The sequence below is a fragment of the Triturus cristatus genome, chromosome 1_2 (genome assembly GCF_964204655.1).
Source record: "Triturus cristatus chromosome 1_2, aTriCri1.1, whole genome shotgun sequence".
NCBI lineage: Eukaryota > Metazoa > Chordata > Amphibia > Caudata > Salamandridae > Triturus > Triturus cristatus.
This window is the reverse complement of record NC_140580.1, coordinates 808,147,112-808,153,875: the sequence shown is the minus strand read 5'-3', so window position 1 is coordinate 808,153,875 and position 6,764 is coordinate 808,147,112. Positions and strand designations below refer to the sequence as shown.

The following is a 6,764-nucleotide window of genomic DNA, read 5'->3' as shown; positions in this document are numbered from 1 at the left end:
GGCATGCCAATGCCCTCTCCCCGGCTGCAAAAGTACAGTCTTTCTGCGATCCCTGGGGGGCAGATGGGGGCAGTAGCTCCCAATCTGCCCCCTTAGGAGGGAAGAAAGCACACTAGAAACCAGGGATTTTGTTTCAAATGAAGATTAGTAGTAGGGGCTGCCCAATTTGGGCATGCCAATGCCCCCACCCCATCTTTCTGCCTCCCCTGGGTTGCAGATGCGGGCAGTAGCGCCCAATCTGCCCGAAAGCCCACTAGACACCTGGTGTGGGGGTTGCCCAAGATGGGTGTGCCAATGACCCCAACCCTCCACCCACAAAATTCCAGTCTTTCTGCTCCCTCTGGAGGCAGATTGGGGCAGCCGCCCCCAATCTGCCTCCCCGGGGGCAGAAAGCACCCTAGATGCCAGGGATTCATTTTTTAGAGGCCTGGGGTGGGGGCTGCCCAGAATGGGCATGCAAATGCCCCCACCCTACCCCCCAAAGAAAACAAAAGACTTTCTGCCCCCCCAGGAGGCAGATGGGGGCAGTAGCCCCCAATCTGCCCCCAGGGGACAGAAAGTCCACTAGAAACCAGGGATTTTATATGGCAATTTTAATTAGGGGTTGGGCCTTCCCAAAACGGGTATGCCACTGTCCCACCCTGCAAAAACTACAATCTTTCTGCCCCCCCCCTGGGGGTAGATGAGGCAGTATCCCTCAATCTGCGCCCCGGGGGGCAGAAAGCCCACTACATACCAGGGATTTTTTTTCTATTTTGAATTCTGGGTGGGGGCTGCCCAATATGGGCATGCAATTGCCCCCACCCCAGTCACAAAAGTACAGTCTTTCTGCCCCCCCTCGGGGCAGATGGGGCAGTAGCACCCAATCTGCCCCCTGGGGGGGCAGAAAGCCCACTAGATACCAGGGTTTCTTTTCTAAATTGAATTAGGGGTGGGGGCTGCCCAATATGGGCATGCCAATGCCCTCTCCCCGGCTGCAAAAGTACAGTCTTTCTGCGATCCCTGGGGTGCAGATGGGGGCAGTAGCTCCCAATCTGCCCCCTTAGGAGGGAAGAAAGCACACTAGAAACCAGGGATTTTGTTTCAAATGAAGATTAGTAGTAGGGGCTGCCCAATTTGGGCATGCCAATGCCCCCACCCCATCTTTCTGCCTCCCCTGGGTTGCAGATGCGGGCAGTAGCGCCCAATCTGCCCGAAAGCCCACTAGACACCTGGTGTGGGGGTTGCCCAAGATGGGTGTGCCAATGACCCCAACCCTCCACCCACAAAATTCCAGTCTTTCTGCTCCCTCTGGAGGCAGATTGGGGCAGTAAGCACCCTAGACACCAGGGATGTTTTTCATGGGCCCAGGCTGAGAGCTGCCCAGAATGGGCATGCAAATGACCCCACCCTACCCCCCAAAAACAAAAGACTTTCTGCCCCCAGGAGGCAGATGAGGGCACTAGCCCCCAATCTGCCCCCAGGTGGGACAGAAAGCCCACTAGATACCAGGGATTTGTTTCTAATTTGATTTAGGGGTGGGGACTGCCCAATATATGCATGCCAATGCCCCCACCCCGCGACAAAAGTACAGTCTTCATGGGGTAAGTAGCTCCCATCTGCCCCGGGGGCAGAACGCACACTAGAAAGCAGGTATGTTGTTTTAGATGCAAATTAGGGGTAGGGGTGCCCAATTTGGGCAGACCAATACCCCCACTCTGTCACAAAAGTACAGTCTTTCTGCCCCCCCAGGGTGCAGATGGGGCAATAGTGCCCAATCTGACCCCCCCCCTCCCCGGGGGCAGGAAGCCCACTAGACACCAGGGTTTTTACCCCGATGAATTTAGGGGTGGCGGTTGCCCAGGATGGGAATGCCAATGCCCCCAACCTTTCCACCACAAAATTACAGTCTTTCTGCCCCTCTGGTGGACAGATGGGGGCAGTAACCCCCAATCTAGCCCCGGGCGGCAGAAAGCACCCTAGACACCAGGGATTCATTTTTTATAGGCCTGGAGTGGGGGCTGCTCAGGATGGGGATGCAAAAGCCCTCACCCTACCCCCCAAAGAAAACAAAAGACTTTCCGCCCCCCCAGGAGTCAGATTGGGCAGTAGCCCTCATTCTGCTTCCCCAGGGGGGCAGAAAGCCCACTAGAAACCGGGGATTTTTTATGACAATTTTAATCAGGGGTCAGAGCTGCCCAAAATAGGCATGCCAATGACCCCACCCCAGCAAAAACAACAGTCTTTCTGCCCCCCTGGGAGGCATATGGGGTCAGTAGCCCTCCATCTGCCCCCCAGGGAGGCAGAGGCACACTAGAAAGCAGGGATTTTTTTCTAAATGGAATTAGGGGTGGGGGCTGTCCAATCTGCCCCCCACAGGGGGCAGAACGTACTCTAGAAAGCAGGGATTGAGTTTCAAATGCAAATTAGGGGAAGGGGTTGCCCAATACGGGCATGCCAAAGCCCCCACCCCGTCGCAAAGGTACAGTCTTTCTGTCCCCCTGGGGTGCAGATGGGGCAGTGGCACCCAATCTGCCCCCGGGGGGCAGAAGGCCCATTAGACACCAGGGTTTTTCTTCGATGAATTTAGCGGAGGGGTTTGCCCAGGATGGTATGCTAATGCCCCCTCCCCTCCCCACACAAAACTCCAGTCTTTCTGCCCTCTCTGGAGGGCAGATGGGGCAGTCGCCCCCAATCTGCCTCCCCGGGGGCAGAAAGCCCCCTAGATGCCAGGGATTAATTTTTTATAGGCCTGGGGTGGGGGCTGCCCAGAATGGGCATGCAAATGCCCCCACCCTACCCCCCAAAGAAAACAAAAGACTTTCTGCCCCCCCAGGAGGCAGATGGGGGCAGTAGCCCCCAATCTGCCCCCAGGGGACAGAAAGTCCACTAGAAACCAGGGATTTTATATGGCAATTTTAATTAGGGGTTGGGCCTTCCCAAAACGGGCATGCCACTGTCCCACCCTGAAAAAACGACAATCTTTCTGCCCCCCCTTGGGGTAGATGAGGCAGTATCCCTCAATCTGCGCCCCGGGGGGCAGAAAGCCCACTACATACCAGGGATTTTTTTTCTATTTTGAATTATGGGTGGGGGCTGCCCAATATGGGCATGCAATTGCCCCCACCCCAGTCACAAAAGTACAGTCTTTCTGCCCCCCCTCGGGGCAGATGGGGCAGTAGCACCCAATCTGCCCCCTGGGGGGCAGAAAGCCCACTAGATACCAGGGTTTCTTTTCTAAATTGAATTAGGGGTGGGGGCTGCCCAATATGGGCATGCCAATGCCCTCTCCCCGGCTGCAAAAGTACAGTCTTTCTGCGATCCCTGGGGGCAGATGGGGGCAGTAGCTCCCAATCTGCCCCCTTAGGAGGGAAGAAAGCACACTAGAAACCTGGGATTTTGTTTCAAATGAAGATTAGTAGTAGGGGCTGCCCAATTTGGGCATGCCAATGCCCCCACCCCATCTTTCTGCCTCCCCTGGGTTGCAGATGTGGGCAGTAGCGCCCAATCTGCCCGAAAGCCCACTAGACACCTGCTGTTCTCGCTTTTTCCAGGCTGAGGGTAGGGGGCGACTGGTGAGTTTTTTCCAGACTTGGACTTCCATCACAGGGACGCCTGGGTCCTCCAGGTGGTCAGAGGGTTCCACATAGAGTTTTTCAGCAAACCCTCTCAGGGCACCAGGCCTCAGCCTATTCAGTTTTGAGGGTGGGAGGCTGCTCTTGAGGACAAAGAGATTGCTCCCCTCCTCTTCAATGGAGACATCTCTTTCTCAACTTCACCTCCCCGCTGTTTCATCAGCAGTCTCTTTCTGGTCAACAAGGCCGATGGAGGTCAGTGCAATGTCATCAACCTCTGCAATTCCAACAAGTGGCTTGTTTACGCCACATAAAAATGGAGCAAATTCACCTCCTGAGAGATGTCCTTCGGCTCCTAGATTGGATGGCAAGGCTGGACCTAAATGATGCCTATCTTGCTATTCTGAATTTCCTCCCCACAGGAGGTTACTTCAATTTGTTTGGCACCAACAGACGTTCAAGTTCATCGCACTGCCTTTTGGTATCTCCTCAGCTCTGTGGTGTTTCATGAAGGTATTCAAACCAGTAGAGGAATACCTGACAGCTCACTTGACAAGTTTGGTAGATTATCTGGACGATCTTCTCCTTATGGGCCAGTGCCCTCAGAAGTTGTCCATCCGTCTCTAACCAGTGGTAGATCTCCTTCAGGGCCTGGGGTTTGAGGTAAATTAATCCAAATCCCTCTTGATCCCAGCTTGGGTGGTGACTTTCCTAGGTTTTGTCATAGACTTGATCTCATCCACCCTGAGTCTGCCCTCCCAGTAGATGTCAAACATTTGGCACGCGTTGAGATGCACCCTCAACAATGACAGGTCTATCTCTGTTGGCTGGGTTGGTGGGCCTGCTCTCTTTATCCATTCAAGCCATCTTTCCGGGTCCCCTTCATTATCGGGTGCTACAACGCCTGACAGCTGCATACCTGCCCAGAGGCCGCCCCTACTCCCACTGAGTACCGCTCTCCGAGTAGGTTCAAAAAGAGATCCAATGCTGCCTCACTCATATGGATGCCTGGAATGGATGAGCATTTTTCGGTTCCGCCCTAGACATCGTTATAGAGTCAGATGCCAGCAGGGCAGGCTGTGGCGCTTGATTAGGCGATTTATTCACAGGAGGATTGTGGTCTACACACGAGCAGAGGTTACATCAACGTTTAGTGCTCCTGGCAGGCTCCTTCATGATCTGTTGCTGGACGAAGGATTCAATCCAGTCATGTGTCCTTTTCAAGATGGACAACATATCGGTGGCTCAATATATCGACCATCGATGGGGCACCTGCTCTAAAGTGCTCTAGGTTCTTGCCACCGGTTTTTGGCAGTATGGCCTGGACCGTTGGATATTGGTCACAGCAAAATACTTGCTGGGCCAGAAGAACCAAGTTGCCGACATTCAGTCTCGCAATGTCTGAGACTCTAGCCCCTAGAGACTCCACTTGGAGGTCTTTGCATCCCTTCTGGAGCACCGGGGTCCCTTTTTGGTGAATATAGCACATTACAACTCGTGCTTTTCCTACGCAGTATGTAACAATGCAGTTGTTACAACAACCGCGTTGTTACAACGTGATGCCTTTACTATGCAAGTCATTACATGGACTTGCAGTAGATGGTACTCTAACATTAGGAATGTATAATTTAATATTCCATCTCCAGCCTATACAAAAGTAGGGAAGGTGTTGGAATAGTAAATTATACTATTCCTTATGTTAGAGCACCATCTACACCGCGGTCGTTGTAAAGGCATCACGGTCTAATGACTGCGATTTAAAGGTTGATCTTTTTGCCTTCAGGCTGGACCACCAGCTTCCCTGTTTTTTCAGCAGGAGGCCAGACCTCTTGGCAGTAGCCACGGATGCGTTTCTCCTGGATTGGAGCCGGGAGAAGGGATATGCCTTCCCTGCCTTCGCAATCACCATGAGAATCTCCGGGCAGGTCAGGAGGCATGGTCTGAAAGTGGTTCTGATCACACCCATTTAGAGATCAGAATTATGGTTTCCAGTTCTTCTGGAACTTTTCTGGGATTTTCCAATTTTACTCCCCCTGTTTCCTACTCTACTTCTCAGTCCAGATGAAGTTCCACATCTGTTGATTCAGAAGGGGTCGTTGACCCTCCTGGCATGGCAAATTACAGGGGACAATGGCCCAGGCCTTTCAAGCAAAGCTGAGTGCTTCATCTCAAAAGGCTGGTCTGACAGCACAGTCAATAGGTCTCGGTCTGCTGGGGATAGATGGGCCTGTTGGTGTGTGTGACGGAGTCTCAATCCCGTGGCTGCAGATGTAGTGCACGCTCTTAATTTTTTGACTCACCTGGCTTTGAATGGCCTAGCATACAGATCGGTGAATACCTTTTGTTCAGCTATTTCAGCAGGGCATGCCCCAATCAACACCCCCTTGTGTGCCGCCTTTTGTAGGGGATTAAACTCTCCCCTCCACCTGAGCCTCGCTATTCCGCGATTTGGGATGTGAAACAGGTGCTTAACTTGTTCCTTTCCTGGCAACCTAACCATTTTCCCTCCAGAAAGGTGCTCTCCTTTAAGTTAGTTATGCTGCTGTGTCTCATAGCCTGTAGATGCTTCTCTGATGTACTGCCTTTGGATATTACGGGCAGGATCTGTTCCCCACTGGGGTAATGTTCACAACCAACAGAAGGACAAAGTGCCATACCAGGGTCATTACTTACCCAGAGTTTCCGGATTCACCCAAACTGTGCTTCGCCCAAAGCCTGAAGGCATATTAGGAGCTTACCAAAGAGTTTTGACCCCCGGGCAAAGGCCAACTACTCATCACCCTGTGGAAGAATGTTAGGGCGGTCTCCTCCCACATGCATTATGATGTGGTTGGTTGGAGGCAGCAGGCAGAGGGACCGACTGATGTCTCCAACAGACTCAAGGAGCCTCTGGGAGCGTTGATCGGAGCGTAATACCGTACAATAGGGGTGGTGCCTGCAGATGCACCACAATAGGGATTACAATGTCCCTTTTCCCTCTGCCTTTACATGGTGGTCTGACCGGCATGTAAAGGCAGATGAATGGGACTTTGGGGACCCCTAGTAGGGCCCCCGTCACCAGTGAGCTTTCACTATGGGCCCAGGGAGGCACATATGGTGCCCTCCAAACATCCATACACTGTGTGCGATGCATAGATGTTTGAAAACATACCCTTTACTATTGCAGCTTGTGCTGCAGCCCTTTTTCAGCTGGCAGCACAAGCCACAATA

At 52.9% G+C, this 6,764-nt stretch overlaps 1 pseudogene; it reads right to left on the bottom strand.

The window, feature by feature from the left end:
• Positions 1-816: 816 nt before the first annotated feature.
• On the bottom strand, positions 817-887 carry LOC146868059 (small nucleolar RNA SNORA17; annotated as a pseudogene).
• Positions 888-6,764: the final 5,877 nt, after the last annotated feature.